Genomic DNA, 18,192 nt, shown 5'->3' with positions numbered 1-18,192 from the left:
ATCATGTGCTGCTGTTCGGGTGTGGTTTAAATAGCCTCCAAAGTAGTTTCAGGTAAGAAGTTCCCTAGAGCCACGCCCGAGTAAAAAATAGTCCCTGTAACAAAATAGTCCCATCCAGGCCTCATGTAGGCTTGGACTCTTTTGCAGCATGGTCTGCATCAGGTAAGTAAAGTCTATGAGCCTGGCGCCTATGGCGCCAGGACTGATTTCTATGATGAGCCTGGGCCTAAGGCGCCAGGACTGATTTCTATGATGAGCCTGGGCCTAAGGCGCCAGGACTGAACCCAGACAGCCCCTAGCCGGGGCTGCTGAGGTTTAAACAAATGTCTGGATGCCTGCTCCCGGAGCTGAGGGCCTTGGTCCTGATGCCCGGGGGTAGGCATCATGACAGATCTAGGCGTGCCCGGCACGATACGCGTCGCAGTGTCCAGGGGCCCCGCTTCGCTCCAGAGTGTTCCTTGGCGTGTCCTGCCTAACGCCTCCTGTCAGGGTTCATTCACAACAGCGGGCTGCCCCTCGTCCTTCGGTCCTCCAGGCTCACGCAGTGCTCCGGTCCTCTGATATTCACACGGCGTGTCTCGGGTGCTGTGCCTGTAATGCCCCTTTGCTAGGCTAATTCCGGCAGCATCTTTGTGCCCGGCTCGCCTCTCCTTTGTTCCTCGGCACGGTGGCCATTTTTAAAGAGGGTGCCTGTCTGGTCAGCGGTCTGTTAAGATTCCGATACTGCTGCTGCTGTCATGGTCGGATTCCAGTTTCTTCATGCGGATTGCACTCTCCTCCTATTCCCACGCATATACCTAATTTTACAATGGGTATGCTGCATTGGGGAAGCAGGCATTCGTACAATCATCGACGGATCTCTGGGAGCTCCGGAGATTCCGTCCTTCTACATGGCCGGTAGCCACGCCCCCATTGACCACATTTGTCATGAATATCATCAGAAAGGAACAAAGGAAAAATTGAAAAAATGATCTGTTATTTTACATTTTATGACACAGTGACACATATTTAATCTTATATGCACATGTATGTATTTACACCCAACCTGTCTGATTTGGTTGCCAGAAAAATGGAATGCTGATGGAACCTATGTGTGTTATTGTGTGACTGAGTATGGTTTGTGATGGAGGCTGTCTGTTTACTTGGAGGGCTATGGAAAAATATACAATTTGCTTAGAAGAACAGGTTCCACTCAATTGCGACATTGAGGCCATTTCTTACTGTATCCAAATGATACAGTAATCTCTCCTCTGCGTTCGACGTGGTCAACCATACAATCCTGAGCAATCGTCTTCATGACAACCTGGGTATCACTGATCAGGCTCTGGCCTGGCTGACCTCTTTTCTCTTTGATCGTCCCTCCCAGGTACAACTTAGGTCTTTCTTATCTTCTATCTCCCTCTCCACATGCGGTGTCTCCCAGGGTTCTATCCTCTTGCCGTGGCTTTTCAACCAATACCTGACAACTCTCGCTTACTGCATCTCAATGTTCTGCTCAACTTTCCAGTGCTATGCTGATAACACCCAACTCATTTTCAGGCTTCCTTCAGCCTTCTCTTCTCCTTCCCTCATCTCCGATTGTCTAATCGCCATTCAAAATTGGTGTGCTGCCAATGATCTATGTCTAAATGCCAACCAGACTGAGATCCTCCTTATTGGTACACCATCTCCATCCTTTCATCTCACTCTCTGGACGGCTTCCCTTGGCCCTCCTCCCACCTCCACCTGTGCGGCTAAGAACCTTGGGGTTATCTTTGACTCTACACTTCCCTTCTCCGCACACATCTCTGATGTCTCCAAAAAATCAAACTTTTTACTTCACCTCCTTAGCAGTACTCTGCCTTTCCTCTCCTTCCCTCAAAAGCTCACTGTCTCCCAAGCTCTGGTTCTTTCCATACTGGATTCCTGTAACAGCCTCTTTCTAAATCTACCTGCCTCCACTCTCCGTCCTCTACAATTAATCCAGAACAGGACTGCGAGACTTGTCCTTGGCCTCAAGCCCTGGGATCGTATATCTCCAGCCTTGGAATCCCTTCATTAGCTCCTAGTGGATACAATGATTACATTTTAAACCCTCTGCATTGTCCACAAGGCTTTCTGGGGCCTGGTTCCAAAATACCTTCAACTATCCCTCAGAAAATACCTCCACTCTTGAGCCCTTCACTCCTCTACTTCTAACTCCCTCAGAGTTAGCCGTTTTGCAAACAAATGAGCTGGGGGTAGATCTCTGTCTTCGGCTGGTGCCTCCCTTTGGAACAGCCTCCCGGCCTCCTTGAAACTTGAGGAAAAACATCTTCAGTTCTGGAAACTTCTAAAGACCTTCCTCTCTGCCTCTGCCTTTGCCCACCTTCACCCCTGTTGATCTGTTTCTTCTCTTGTCATTGTGTGCCTGGCCACCCTCTATTCTTTCGGGCCCAAGTACCTGCTCACCCTGCCACCTTCCTGCACTGCCTCCAGGCCACCATCTGCACTAGGGTTCTGTATCTGTACCCATACAGCCCCCTCCCATTTTTCTTCTGCACACTGCATCAGATATACCTTTCTGACTAACTTTCACCTGCCACTTGCTGGCTGCACTACCATGGTTTATCGCCCTTATTTATAATTTATTCTATTTAATATGTATTTATGTTTTCTCTCCTCTTCCTCACACTTTCCACCCCCCCTTTCCATGCACTTTTCCCCCATTTTCCTTTTCCATGCAATTGCACTTTCTTAAATGTCACTGGCCCTCATTACGACCCTGGCGGAAAGTGACTGACCGGACCGCCACAGCGTAAATAGCGTTTCCGCCATTGCACGATGGAGCAAAGTGCGGCCCATTCCGACCCATCGGGCACGAGCACCACGCCACGGGGGAAGTGCAAAGTCCGCGATGGCGGAAATGACCCCAAAACGGCCCACACCGCCGCCGTACGGCGCCCTAGGTGCAATACCGCCACCCCTCTTAGCGGTCACCGCAGTGTGCGCCTACCGGAAAGTACGGTGACCGGAAATATACGGAAACGGAAGTTAAAACATGGGCCCGGAACGGGAAACATCCCGGCGTACACCTATAAAACCACTAAAACCACACAACCACTAAAATCACTACCCTGAAACACACCCCAACCCGTCATCCACCCTAGCGAAACCAAGAAAAATGGGAAAAGTAGCGAAGAAAGCGTGCGACCGCAAGCGCCAGGTCCACTTCTCCCGTGAGGAACTCACCGTGCTAACAGAGACCCTCCAGGAGAATGCTGCCGTCGTCTTCTCCACGCAAATGACCAGAACGGCACTTGCAAACAAGAAGACCATATGGGCTCTGGTGGCACAGCGGGTAAGTGCGGTGGGGACCGCACCCCGCACCCCACAGCAATGCCGCAAGCGATGGGACGACCTGCGGATACGCGTCCGCAGCATACTCTCTGCCAACCGCAACATTGCCACAGCCACCGGGGGAGGTCCTGAATCACCCATCAAGTTGACCCCCTGGGAAGAAATCTGTGCCTCCACCATCGGAATGGAGAGCATAGAGGGAGTCGGAGGGATGGAGAAAGGAGTGCAGACATCCGAAGATTCAGGTAGGTGGGCCAGATAAAACAATGCCAAATCCACACAGTCCATCCATGTGAAGTACCATGCGTCCACATAGTGCAACAGAAACACATGTCCAGGAGAACGTCCACACACATCGGCCTGATAGCGCACGTTAAAACCCACAATAAATACATAAATAATTAAAAACCCCTAATACACGCACTACACGTGCAGCAGGCACACCCAAACTGCAGGCTGCCAAACAACTGCACCCTCACTCCACACACAAATCAAAGCACCTCCAAGGACCCTACCCAAATCACCCTCAGGTACCACCCCAATGCATGTGATACAATGCCATTCCAATTCCCACAGACCCATCAATAACCCTCGCCCTCCTTTACTCCACCACAGGGTCCGATCCAAACGATGAGCTACAGGACACCCCTACCAGCACGCCTGCAAAGAGGGCCAAGACCAACGGCCAGAGACCCTCCACCTCAGCTGCACGCATCAAGACACGGCAGCAGCACAAATCAGGTGGCAGCACAGAGGAGGGAACATCAACAGGCACCCCAGCAGCCAGCATGCCCACAACACCACCACCACAGGTCCCCCCAATGGATGCCACAGAAGGCACTGCCTCTGGTGGCAGCAGCACCATAGGTGACACCCCATTGATGGCAGCATGCTCGGACACAGAAAACGGGGATGTCGAAGTCAGATCCATCCATGACCTGTCCCAATCCCCCTGTCTGTCCCATCCCGTACAACATGAGGATACCACGCAGGGGCACCCACAAGACGACGACTGGCCATCCCCCACAAGCCCTGTGGCAAGGCAACATGAGGACAACAGCCCCTCTGTGACACCCCCGCAAATGGCCATGGCCCAGCAGAGGCAACAGTCCCTCGACCAGTTAATCGTGCAACAGCAGCAAATGGCCACGCTCCTCAAGGACCATGCCGATGAATGTGGGGGCACTAAGGCAGACATAGAAACATCAACTGAGACACTTAGGGCAGAAATGGAGAGAGGTACAGAGACGCTAAGGGCACAAATGGAGAGTAGCACCGAGAGCCTGAGAGTCCAAATGGAGAGTAGCACCGAGAGCCTGAGAGTCCAAATGGAGAGTAGCACCGAGAGCCTGAGAGTCCAAATGGAGAGAAGCACCGAGAGCCTGAGGGGGGAACTGCATGCGACGTCCAAAGACGTATGTGCCGAACTTGCCGCAGTGCGCCGTGTGCTCACTGAGCTCTCGCAAACCCTTAGGGACATGCATGGACGTGAGCAGGCAGACACATCATCCGTTGCAAGTTCCGTCCAGGGCAGCCCCCAACGTAGATCTGGAAGGAACCTGCGCTCCACAGGCAGGGGTGCCCCTGATACCCGCAGAGGGGGCTTGCAATAGCGACAGCCCACTGACAATGAGCATCTTTGGACACTGGTGTTCGGGGGGGAGGTAGGAGGGTGGAGGGGGTGTGTTGGGCTCACTTGGGTGGCGGGTCGATAGGGTGTTCAACATGACATCACATATGCCATAAAAAGTGCACGATCAACCAATGAGATGTGTGGACATTGATCTTTGTGTACTAGGCCATCATAGGCGTACAGTCCATATTGTGCATGTCCCAGACACACACAGTGCCACGAGTCCCGTGTCCATGTATCAGCCACCAGGCGTGAGTGCTAGAAGCATACATCAATGAGATGCTGACGAATGTCACGGGCCTCCGGTGCCTCGCAGACTCCATGAGGTGCTGCCACATCCCCACCCTCATCATGACCATCATCAGGTGCTTGCAGTTCTGCGTCAGGGGGCATGGGCACATTTCTACGTACGCACATGTTGTGGAGCATGACACATGCCATGACCATCTTTGCAACCTTCTCATGGCGGTACAGGAGTGCCCCGCCAGACCTGCTGAGGCAGCGGAAACGAGTCTTCAGTAGGCCGAATGCCTGTTCAATGACTACACGGGTACGTGAGTGGGCATGGTTGTAGTCCTCCTCATGCTGGTCCCGTGGGTTCCGGACTGGTGTGAGGAGCCATCTCTTCAGTGGATATCCAGCATCACCTGTATGTGGACGAGAAACGTATGATGTGGAATGCCATTGCTACGTACGCACACCCCCGCCCCTTCCTGCCAGGTCATTGCCGCATCACATACCCCACATAATCATGCATGTAATGAGACTCACCGAGTAGCCAGGATCTGTTCCCTGCGTGTCGCTCCATGTAGCGTGGTATTGTAGAGTTCCTCAAGACCATAGAATCATGGGTTGATCCAGGGAATCGGGCACAACAATGTGTAATGATCCTGTTGGAGTCACACACCATTTGTACATTCAGGGAATGAAATTGTTTTCGGTTGCGGTACTGGGCCTCCATGGCATGTGGGACGACCAATTCCACATGGGTGCAGTCGATGGCACCAATGCAACCCGGTATGCCGGCAAGTGCATGGAATCCCACTTTTGTGTTGGTAATTTCCTGCTCCGAGCGTGGTAGAGAGATGTAGTCGTCTGCGTGCTGCAGGAGGGCATCGAGCACTTGAAATAGTGTCTGTGAGAACAGTGGCTGAGAAATGCCATGCAACTGTCCGACTGTGTGCTGGTAGGTGCCTGTGGCCAGGAAGTGGAGTACAGACACCACCTTCAGTAGGGGTGGGATGGCGGTTGGGCTATCTATCATGCTGACAAGGTCAGCCTGTGTCATGTCCACAATGGCGGCTATGGTGTCCCGGTCCAAACGGTAGAGGGTGTGGATCTGCTCAGCAGTGAGGTCGAACGGATGTGCTCGGAGGCGTGGGATTGCGGGCTGCCTGCGTGGTGGTAGTGGCTGTGCTGGCGCCCCTTGCTGGCCCTGCCTTGGCCTCCTCCTCCTCCTGCGTCTCCTTCGTGCGGCCGGTTGCAGTTGGTGTTCGTCTTCTTCTTGGAGTTGGAGTACTTGCAGTGCTATCAGGTCCCCCAGGGCCAACATCGCGAGTCCTGCCGGTAGCATTTCGGTGTGGTTGTGGGAGGAGACTGGCTGTGCAATTTATGTGTTTTCAGGCTGTATGGCCTCCACCTGTGGTGATTAATTCCACCTGTGCAAACTGCTCTCCCCTTTGGCCGAGCACGTCCCGCGCACAACGCTGCAAATCGGGGAATGGCATCTTGCTATTGCAATCATGTATTTGTACCCGATGGCCGTGTAACATTGGTTGACATGTTCATTCTGCTGTGGTCCCATTGTTGCACATACTATCTGTGCAGTCGCGAACAGACTTGTGAAGGGTCAGTGGAACGTAGTACTCGAGTAACGGTGGGCCCTCATGCATCACTGTTGCAACCACGGGCGGGGCGTCCCATTTGTGGGTGAAGGCAGTTGCCATTTTCACACACAGCCGCACTCGATGGAATAATTAGTGATTACAAACGGCCACAGATGCCTTTTCGGCGTGATGTTGCAAATGAGGAATTCGAAGGGCGGCGCTTTCGGTTTCCAGCTAGCGGCGAGGAGATGCCCACAGGTCTGACTGCAAATATAACGTTCTATTGTTCAATGTCCTTGAGACAGGGCCCATGGCGAGGAAGCAATGATTGATATGAATAGTTTGGGATGCGCAATTGCTACGTGGGCGATGAGGCCGGACGTTCCCAAATACATGTTACTTCACTACACTGGAATTACGGGCTGGGGCACTGTGGATTTTGCAGGCTGCATAACGCACGGACTCAATGGATGTTTCTAATGTTATGTGAGTAATTATTCAGGCGTTTTGATTCCGGGATGAGGGAATGATGAATGGATGCATGGGCAGGTGATTTGATACAGAGTTTGCCATGTACAGGGCTTCTTGGGATCTATCCGCCTCCCCTACGCTATGTGATGCAGGGCTGCCATAGTGGGACCATCGTCTATCTGGCCTTGTTGAGCCCTCCCTGTCTCGACGCGCCCTCAGACACTTGTGTCCATGCACGTTAACATTCCCATCTGATGGATTCTGTTTTGACAGGCGCATGCACAGGTACACTCGTTTGTGATGGTGTTTGCACCTCGATATAGATGGTTATGAGTCGCAAGTGGTTTTGGGGTGGTGATGATCCTTTGGAGTGGGCTAGCATGCATATGGCTGTGGATTTAGTGTGATCATTGAAGTGAGTTGTTGGAATGTGGTTCTGATGGCCATTCTGTTCTTTTTCTTTTCTTTTGGTTGACAGGTATCTCCTCCCCTTTTGCCACTGCCATCTGTATGCCACTCCTGCAGATGGCTTTTACTCCCGACACCTGCTGCTTCGTGTTAATCAGTGGAGCAGCATTACGATCTTATGGGACGATCGCCAATGGGCCACATGCCCTTACGCAGTACTGGTGGCTCGGAGCAACATTTCGGCCTTTCAGCTGGACTAGTGCCTCCCCATTGGGACGGCCCTGCGGTTCTGTGCGCTTCCATGTTGCCTTTTCGTACGTGAATGTGGCTCTGTGTACCATGAGGGAACAGGGCGATACACAAGTAGTGGCTGGTCATTTCTTGCGGATGCAGCCCACAATGGCGATTAGTGTTTTGGAGTTCATGGCCTGATGGCTGTATGGGCTTGGTGACTTTGATGTGCATTAAATTTCTATTCTGATTTGGCCCGTGTAGCGTTTTTCTTTGCAAGTGATGTGGCATATGCCTATTTGGGGGGCGATGTATTGTGAGGAGATCTGCATTGGGTTCCGGCTTCGGAGTTTAGTTGCGTGGTACTGTACTGGGCGCGTTTGCCTACTAAGCCCGTGAGGTCAGGGATGGGGGCTGCCAATATGACAGTTTGAATGTTGTCATGCTCAGGGGCGGGGGATTGGGTTTTGTGTAACAGATGCCGGTCAGCCAGGTGGACTGGTGGAATGATGTGATTCTCGGAATATTGCTGGTCACAGGTGCCTGTGTTTGCGTGCGTTTCTTGGTGGGGGACTGTGGTCATGTCCATTGGATTGGCTTCTGTATTCGTGCCATCTGTGCCCTGCAGCTCCCATTGGCCCCTCTTGTGTTTCTTTTGTTCGTTGGCATGCATGGGTGACTTGTACATTTCACTGGTTGCATTGTGACTTCATTGCACCTACGGGGAGTTGTACTTTGTGGGCAGGGAGCGGTGTACAGGCACTCAGTGGGGCCGTTTACGGTTGATTCGCGATGCCATACTTCTCACCATGGCGGAATGGTACATTACGCCATGCCTGATGGCGTTAGGTACATGTCCGCTAGGGTCGGAATTGGCGTACCCTTGCGCCATGGTGGTGTTTGCGGTTTCGCATGGCGCGCGCGCGCGTGCTTGGTGCAGTTAGCGTTGGCGTTCACTACGGTGTCGCTAATGGCTTGTACTTTGCGGTGACGGGTCATAGTCGCACCGAGCGCTATTCGATGGCGGTATTGCATTTCCGCCATCGTTTTCCGATTTCCGCCAGGGTCGTAATGAGGGCCACTGTGCCTAGTAAGATCACTGTTTTTCAGTTGTTTTCTCCCTTGTTCCCCTCCCTTTTTGCCTGGTCGCGCTCTGAAACACTTGTGTATGAGCGCGATATAAATTAAATATATTATCATATCATATAACGATGAATCCATTTTTGCTCTAGCTTTCTAAGAGCTAGATCTCGATCTCCTACTCCTGATTTACTGTTTACAGTTTGTATACCAAACCAGCGCAGTTCCGTATGTTTGTGTTTCTTTTCTCTGAAATGTGCCACCATTGGTTTATCCTCTATTAGATTTTTTTTTAGACACAATCTATGCTCCCAGATGCACTGTCTGATCTTGCGTTTGCATTTGTCGATATATAGGAGACCACACAGACACTTTATGCCATATATGCTCCACTTTCTCACACAATTTGTGAAAGTTTTATATTTCCATACTACTCCATTCATGGTGATCTCGTTCAGGTCTTGAGTCAAACTACAATGAGCACTTCCCGCACCTTTAGTGTTCTACTACTGGTGGCAGATTCCACAGAATAGTTTGGGAGTTCTTCCTGGTTACGGAATCTGGAAACGTGTGGACTAATCTGCGTTTCAAGTTTTGGCTTCTTTTAAAAGCGAAACAAGGTTTGTCTGTTTGGAAGGTGACTGTTTTTAAAATGTTCCAGTTTTTCAGATGTCATTACTTATGGGGGTGAACGTAGTTACGCACATAATTTTTTCTCTATGTTCTTCTCTCTGCCTTTTATTCAGGCATGTTTCTCTGCTGGTATTCCTCGCTGTTTAAGTGCTTTGAGTATAATCTGTGGGGGATATCCACGTATAGTTAGACGCTTGGCAAGGTCCTTGCTGTTGCGGTCATATTTCGGTAGTGTAGTACAGTTTCTTATTCTTTGGAATTGGCCGTACGGAAGGCTTTCATGTAATGCCTGTGGATGGAAGCTTGTGGAATTTAACAGCGTATTTTTGTCTGTTGGTTTCCTGTATAGCGTCGTAGAGAAAGTCCCATCAATGGTTGTTTGGATAGCTAGATCCAGAAATGGTATATGACTGTCGTTGTGGTGCATGGTGAACTTAATGTGTGCATCTATACTGTTCAACCAAGTCTGAAAATCTAGTAATTGTATTTTGGAGCCTCTCCATACCATGAAAATAGCATCAATATATCGATACCAGCATATTATTTGATGGCTAAACTGGTTCTTATCACTGTAGATAAATGAGTTCTCTAGGTTGTCCATGTACAGATTTGCTATATCAGGAGCAAAAGTGGATCTGCTGGTAATAGTGACCTTGATACATAAAGAAATTCTCCGTAAATGCCATTTGGACACATTCCAAAATGAATGGTGTTGGGGTGGTAACATCAGTTCTTTTTTCAAAGTACATCTTTAGAACGTCCATGTATTCCCGCTGTGGGATGCTCGTGTAGAGCGCTTCCACGTCTAAGGTGACTAATATACCATTATGCTATACTTTGATTAATTTCAACTTGTGTAGCATAGCCATGGTGTCCTGGATAAATGATTTCATTTTTCTGATGAAAGGTCGTAAAAATACATCTGTGTAGATGGAAAGAGGCTCTTTGAATGAGCCTGTTCCTGATACGATAGGTCTTCCTGGTGGTATCATGTTGTTTTTGTGTATCTTTGGGATACAATAGAAAGCTGGTGTTACCGGATGTTGTATAGTTAAAAAGGCTTTCTCATCTTCATCTATCCATCCTTGTTCCTGTGCATACATCATGAGGCTTTTGATTTCTTCCATTATGCGTGAAGTAGGATTGATGTCTAATTTTCTGTAGAAGCGATGATTGCTCAAATGTTTGTTCAGTTCATCCTCATAGAGTTTCTTTCCCCATATCACGATTCCTCCCCCTTTTCAGCTGGTTTTATCAAGAAATCATTTGTGGTTTTCTAGATTTTTTAATGAAATTCTTTCTTGTTTGGTTAGATTATCTCTGTAATGGTTCTGGGTTTTGAAAATCAACTCCATTTCTCTTAAGATTTTGTTTTCGAAGCATAGGACGTCTGGGCATACCATCGAGGTAAGAGGGGTAAATATAGATTTGGGTTTCAATCCTGTTTTTGTCGAGTCCACTGTTCTTTCCTGCGTGGAGTCACAGAAAAAGTAAAGAATTTCCTTAATTCTACTTCTCTTGTGAACCGGTCTGCTTTTCTCTTGGGGGCGAAACTTAATCCTTTGCTCAATACGCTGGTTTCATCTGTAGTTAGAGTGTAGTTGCTCAGAATGAAAATTGGTATCACCACACCTGTTGTCGCGGATGAGGTGCCCATTGTCGCGTTCTCATTCCGTGATATCTCTGTTGCTGTGGTCTCCCTCATTTGCCCCGCCCTTGAAAAAACTGTCCTCTTTGTTGTTGTACTCCGCCTGTTGATGTAGAAGGGAGGGGTAGACTGTGTCCTTTTCACATATACATATATATGCAGCTGGGATGGCACATAATATCATAGCTGGATTTGGAACCACAGATATAAAATTCAACGACCCCCCTGTTGATTTCTTAACTGGGTACACAGCTGTGTTAGATGTGGAGTCTGATGGTACTAATATTCCCTGCTGTACTGAAGCAGAAATGGTTTCAAATATACTTTCATCTGCTTGTCTGGAAATGGCGTACTGTTTTGCTCGAGGTAAAATGGCTCCTGGCTTAAGCTTAATTTTGACTGCTCCTGCTCCACTGAACGATCCACGACATAAAGACTATTGGTTCATAAAATGCTGGTCATTTTTTCTAAATCTTGTTGGAAGAATGACGGTTTCTTTTTTACCAATCCCATTCTCTGTGGTATTTCTCTATTCTTAACTTTTATCCAATAGGTAAGGCTTATAAAAAATACTAGCTCATCGCCTGAATACTCGTCTCTGAACAACTCTTTGTCTGTCAAGTCTCTCAGTCTATACCCTTCAAGAGCTATTACTGTTCTCCATGCTCTTCCTTCATCGCCTGTCCCATGAACAATAACCCTTTCTTCTCTCATTATCACTTCCTCAAGTTCTATGGGAATAACCTGTCCTTCCTCATCATCATAGGTATTTGAGCTCTAAACAAATACTCTTCAGATATCTTCAACAATGTACCTATCAATCTAGGAAGCCATGCCAACAAAATATTTACTCAATACCAAAATACTTCTGGGTCTAAAGGACATCTCGTAATGCTTTTTGGCCTAAAAATGCTAAAACAAACTCCCTTACATTCATTTAATGTATCCCCGGAGTAGAGCATATTAACCCTTTGTCAGTAAATGATATTGTCATGTTAAGTTTTGTCATTAAGTTACATCCTAATATGTTAACTGGTGTCTGTCAAGAATACAACAGTGACATAGATACATCATGTTCTCCTATTGAAATTGGTAATTTGTCAGTAAAAGGAACTAAACTCATAGCTCCAGAGAATCCCTGCACATTCATGGCAATGCCAGACATTGGGCACTTTCCCTCTCGAACACAGGAACGAGTTGCTCCCGTGTCTACAAGAAACAAAAATGTCTTGTCTCCTATCATTACCCTGACTCTTGGTTCCTCTTGGGGGTCTGGTGTGACTGATAGTACTGAACAAATCAGGTTGCTCTGGGCTTTCCTATTGTGAATATAAATTCATCCCTTTACCTGTATGATTTCCACCCACTACTGTCACACTCCCAGTCACACTTCCTGTCCTGGGTGTAGGATGTATGTGTTTGTGGGATTCCTGCATTCGTATTCCATTGTGGCATCATCGTCTGTTGTGTCGGAATGTACTGCTGGGTCTGTACTTGCTTTATTCGCATAGGTGCTTGGTGTGGTTGCCATTGTGGTGACTATGATCGCAGCAGAACCTGCTGTGTTTGCTGAATTTGTGGCACACACATCCAAATCTACGTGTGATCTTGGGCATAATATTCTGTTGGTTCTGTACTATATTGGGGAAAATAGCTTGTCCCCCCTCTTGGAGCCTGCAAGTTCTGCTGCATGCCCCCTGTACTTCTACATGTGGGGCCCGTATGTCCCATTCTCCCACAAATCCAGCATTGCTGCGATCATCCTCCATTAAATCCTCCTCCCCCTTGAGGGTTTTGAACTCTGCCTCCTCGTCCTCTAGGTCCATTCCCTCTACCACGTGGCCAGAAATTGTACCCACCCTGATCTACTGGGTACCTTTCATTGATTGGCTGTGTAGGCTGTAACTCTGGTGTAACCACTATTTCACCACTCATCAATACTGCTCCTTCTATGGCAAATTTCAAAAAGAAATTCTCAACAAACTTCCTATTATCAGCTTTTTTCTTATCCTTCTCTTGTAACAATCGACAATGGTGTACGATAGTCAACTATATTTATGGCCATGGCTTCCCTTCCATCCCTAATTGTTTCTTCATCTGCCTCTGCACTGGCTCGGGAAGCCGCTGACATAAAATATGATAAAATAATGTTACAGTCTTGACTCACGTTTCCCACATCTCGAGATGCCAACACTTCTGAATCTCCTGAATATAAGCAACAGGATCTTTGTTCTCTGCCATTTTCCTTGATATAATCGCTCCCATATCTGACGTATCAGGATACTGTACCCTAAGTGCCCTCCATACATCTACTCTGCCATTATTAAATGGCGCTTCACCATGTGCTGTGTTTTGTGCTGTCACACTCGCATATCCCACTCATCTCCAAATGTCATCAGCTTTCTCGCCTATGACAGCTGCTAGTAGGCCTTTTTATCACCCACTTCTAACATCATTCCTGCTGTCATTCTCGCTAGTTCATAAATCCATTTACTCGCTCCTGCGGTCAAACTAGCTAATTTGCATTTCAAATTATCTTTATCCATCTCTGGCCACAGTATATATTGTTGTCGCACTCCCCCTTTCTCTAATAATGGGAATTATGTGAACCCCATTCTACAATCGTATCCCCCCATGCTTCTCGTCTTCCAAGTGGGGCTAGTTTCACCTGTTCATTTTCGTCCTGGTAATGACCTCAGTCTACTTACATAAGGTGGAGAAATTTCCCCTACACTATGCAACCATCCTTGTGTTCGTTCGGGATATGATACAGGTTCTGGTGTTTTTATTTCTGTTTTTTCTAAATGTGTCAATTTTACCCCTTTTCCTATGTCAGGATCTATCAAAGAGCCACACGCACCCTCTCCTTGCACACTCTTGTTTTTTTCCCTTTCTTTTTCTGACATCATTATATCCCAACTGGTATGGCTGTTATCCCTTTCCTCATCATCAAGATCTAATCTGCTTAGGGACAGCGTTCTATGCTTGTCCATCATTACATCATCCAATCTATCCCTTGTTTCTCTGGGTGGTGATCCTCCAATACTCCCTCTGGTCCCATAACCATCTTTTTTCCTCATCTGTCTATATATGCCCAATACTTTTCCCTATGCCTTCTGCCTCATACTCATCAGCCTATATCAGTGCTCTAGGTATGTTGTGTAACTCCCTACGGGGCTGTTGTGACCCGCTCTCTTCCGCCCATCGTTCTCATTCTCCAACTGGTATTACACATCTGATAATGATGTGATCTATTTTATCTTCCCTTTGTCCTCTACTTCTTCTAACTTTTTTTGTTCTTCCTCTTCCCATCTTCTCATCTCCCTCTTCTCTTCTTCCTCTTGCCTTCTTTGCAACCTTCGTTCTTTCAATTTCTTTTTCTATTTCCTCACATTTCTTTTTCTCCCCTTCTTTTCTCTCTTTCTCGTTTATTTGCTCTTCAGACCTTCTTTGTTCTTCCTTTCGCTTGATCTTTTTTCCTTCTCATCTTTATATGCCTTTTCTTGTTCTTTTTCCTTTTTTCCCATTCCTCTTTCTTCTCTTTCTTTAACTTCATCGATACTCTTTCCATCTAATTTGAGTAACATTTGTCTTCCCATCGACTCACTCTCTATAATTGTCACTTCACTGGTTTTGTCTTTCTCTTCTTTTTGTCTCTTAGTCTCTTCTTCTATCTCTACCAATCTATCCCTTCTCTCGTTACGCTCCTCACGTTTGCTACATCTGGACATGTATTCTCGTTCTTTAATATTACTTTCTTCTGTACTATTTTCACTGCTATAATCAGGGGGTGCATATAACATATTGATATGCTGCTTTTAACTCCTTCAAATGATAGAATCCCTGTTTCTCAATATCTGCACTCTTGTCTTCAGAAGGATAAAGAGGATCACATCTAACTCTCGGGTGGGTCTTCTCTCTCGCTCTGATACATTTTCCATAGCTCTAAAATGGCTAACCTTTTTTTGTTGCTTCTTCCCTGTGTACACAGCATTTAAGTATGTTGTCATGTGTTGTAATACTGTTCTTGATAGGGAACACTCTTGAGGCCTAGGCATGAACATGTTGTCAGCCGCATCTCTTACACATTCAGCATGATATTTCCTAATCTTAGGTGCATACCTTAATAGTGTTTTGCACAAATGTAAAGGAGGAGTTTCCTCTATTATACAAGTCATTTTAACTGCCAATGCTTACCGAACCTTTTATTGTGTTATTACTTTAATCAATTATATCACAACAATCAATTTGGGCAAACACCATCAATCCCTGCCCATTACCCAAAAAACTATTCTTCAACTAATTTCCAAGCCTACCTAATATATTCTCTTTATTCCTTTGTTTATAATTATATCGATTCTCAATATCCTGCTGTTTTATTATTGACAATATGAGAATCATATTTTGCTTATATTTTTTCTCAACTGTTACCCTCCTATGATTGACGTCAATCACTTGTTTTTAGGTTCTGATAAACAGCTAGATTATTACTATCGTTCTATATTTCGAGTCAAACAAATCAACTTCTTACACTGACATATTCATAACCCCAAAGAAATGTACACAACAATTTCTATGATCATCTTCCTTTACTTTCTCTAGTAAATGTATCTCATCTCCGCTTTACCCCATCTTGGAGTGTGACACGCATTCTTCATCTCGGCCTTGCCTTAAGAACTCTAAAGAAATACCTCCTGTGGGAGTTCAATACGTGCCCTTCTATCTCCTTGAGAATAGGAATCAAGGAAAACTCTCTCTCTCTTAAATAAAATCCCATTACTCCAGTTTCCTTACTAATATACATACACTTAAAATACAATTCCTCCCTCTTTATTTACCACTTTCGATGCTCTACTTACGTCAGTTGCTCAGTTCGGGCCAATCGGTATCGACTCTTCCCCAATTGACCAGTTTGCCTTAAGTCCACGAGGCACCTGTGGGGACGGGACAGGAATTTTGACAAAGAGGCACCTGCCGACTGTCTCGTTTTCACATTTGTGTTTTCTCTGCACTCCACAGGAAACTCTGCTGTGTTCTTCTGGCTAATGGTGGAAGTCGTCAAAAATCTGAGAGTCTGGATCTAAATCATCCGCACCGGTCCCAAAATGTGCAATAGCACCTGGAGCGCTCCAAGTGCCAAATGAGATTACCAAATAAATGATCTCAGGCCCAAATAACCGGACAGACTCAAAGAATATGGCAAAATACTACTTTCTCATTTCAATGAAGTAGAAAAACCAGGCGAAAATCAGGTTGCAGCTCACACACCATAAACGCACACACATGTGCACACACAAGAGAACAAACGTTGTTGAACTAATAAATATATCCTTAAATACCTCAATACAACTGTAACGTAATAGGGATAATAAAAATATATTACAAATAAAACCATCCAGTTGGTAAGTGCCTAAGGTGAGTCCCTGCCATTATATAGTGATCTTACAAGGATAGGTACCATGAGTGATGGAAAAAAATATATAAAGGCCTAGAAAAACACAACAACACAGCCTATAACTGGTGAGTGAAATATCCTAGCTGGGTAGATAGGAATAAACATTTAAAAGAAAAAACCTTCATAGGAGACTTAAGAGCTGTACAGTATGGTAGTAACTGTGGCCTTTGAGCTAAATGCAACATAAATGTAATGCCATAACAGTAGGGCACAGTAGGGCACAGGCAAGTCAAGTCATGATAGAACAGTAAATCAAAATCAAGTGATGACTTAGAAGAACAATGGATGGTTCCCATTGGTAGTAGTATATTAGGGGTAGACCTCTAAGTAAAGAGAAAGAAATGGGTGAAGTGATTAGGGTCACGGGGTCCTGTTAATTACACATTGCATACCACAATATTAACGTCTAAAGGGTGTGTTTGAGTTGTATTGAGGTATTTAAGAATATATTTATTAGTTCAACATTTGTTCTCTTATACACACAGGACAAACTCCCTTTTATGTTGGCCCGTTCCTGCAATCAATCACATCTTACTGGGCTTATGAATAGTATGTTTCATGGCACTAGATGATTTACTAGTAGCAATGGCTAACACCACTTACTTGCACTCTCTACCACTAATGAATATATAAAACATTGAACATGTTCTGATTTTTTTTATCAGCTTTCCCTTTTTTTCATCAGACAACTATCTCCACCTTACCCTTCTCCGACTTGTCTTTTTGTGTCACGTGTTAATATCATTTGTATTATTCAAAGACAGTATTTGTTACGCTCACCTGGTATCCACGGGGCGCCACACGATACTGGATGGAGGTCTAAGCACTATCCTGGACCCCTCTCTGCTTGGTTATGTGCCAGACATTGGGTAGCACTTATAACAGGAGAATGGAGGGTTAAGATACTGGTTCTGTGATGGGTGGTCCAAATCCCCTCCTTTGGGGCTATTGCCCACCTTAGGTTTTTGTGCGTTGAACTCTCCATCCTGCGTCACTGTGCAGGGGCGCATGGTTGGTGCGGCCGTTCCGTGGACCTAGTTGCTTCACTGGTCCGTGTGCCCTTATGTCGGGCCCAGACCGGCTGTGACTCCAACTCTGCTTGCTGTCTTCCAGGTGAGTTATAATGTCTTTTCCATCTTTATTCTGTCTCTTTCTTTCCCTCCGTTTTCTCTGTCTTCTCGGCGTCTTGCTCCACTACGCTGTTCCCTAACAATGTCTCTTTTTGATTTCACAGGGATGGTTGCGATCTCGGAGTTGCCGCGCCGATGATGAAGACCACAGTGAGTTATTGATGCGCGGAGCGCTGTGTTGTTTATTGGTGTTAATTGCTAACCAGTGTTCTCTTCTCCTCTTTGCACAGGTTGCAGTGATGTTCTGGAGTGATGTGTGATCGAAGCGCTGCTTGCCCAGTAAGTGCTTTGTTAATGCTGACCTTGTTTCTTCACCCTTGCAGGTTGCGGTGAAACCCGGAGATCGGCGAGGTAAGAGA

At 46.5% G+C, this 18,192-nt stretch overlaps 1 protein-coding gene across 1 annotated transcript in view; it reads right to left on the bottom strand.

The window, feature by feature from the left end:
- ATP8B4 (ATPase phospholipid transporting 8B4 (putative)) overlaps positions 1-18,192 on the bottom strand; it is a 5,389,235-nt gene that overhangs the window by 1,915,534 nt on the left and 3,455,509 nt on the right. The window lies entirely within an intron of this gene.

This window comes from Ambystoma mexicanum, chromosome 11 (assembly GCF_040938575.1).
Source record: "Ambystoma mexicanum isolate Mex_15411 chromosome 11, UKY_AmexF1_1, whole genome shotgun sequence".
Taxonomy (NCBI): domain Eukaryota; kingdom Metazoa; phylum Chordata; class Amphibia; order Caudata; family Ambystomatidae; genus Ambystoma; species Ambystoma mexicanum.
Note: the sequence above shows the minus strand (reverse complement) of the source record. Positions and strands in the feature narration are given on the sequence as shown.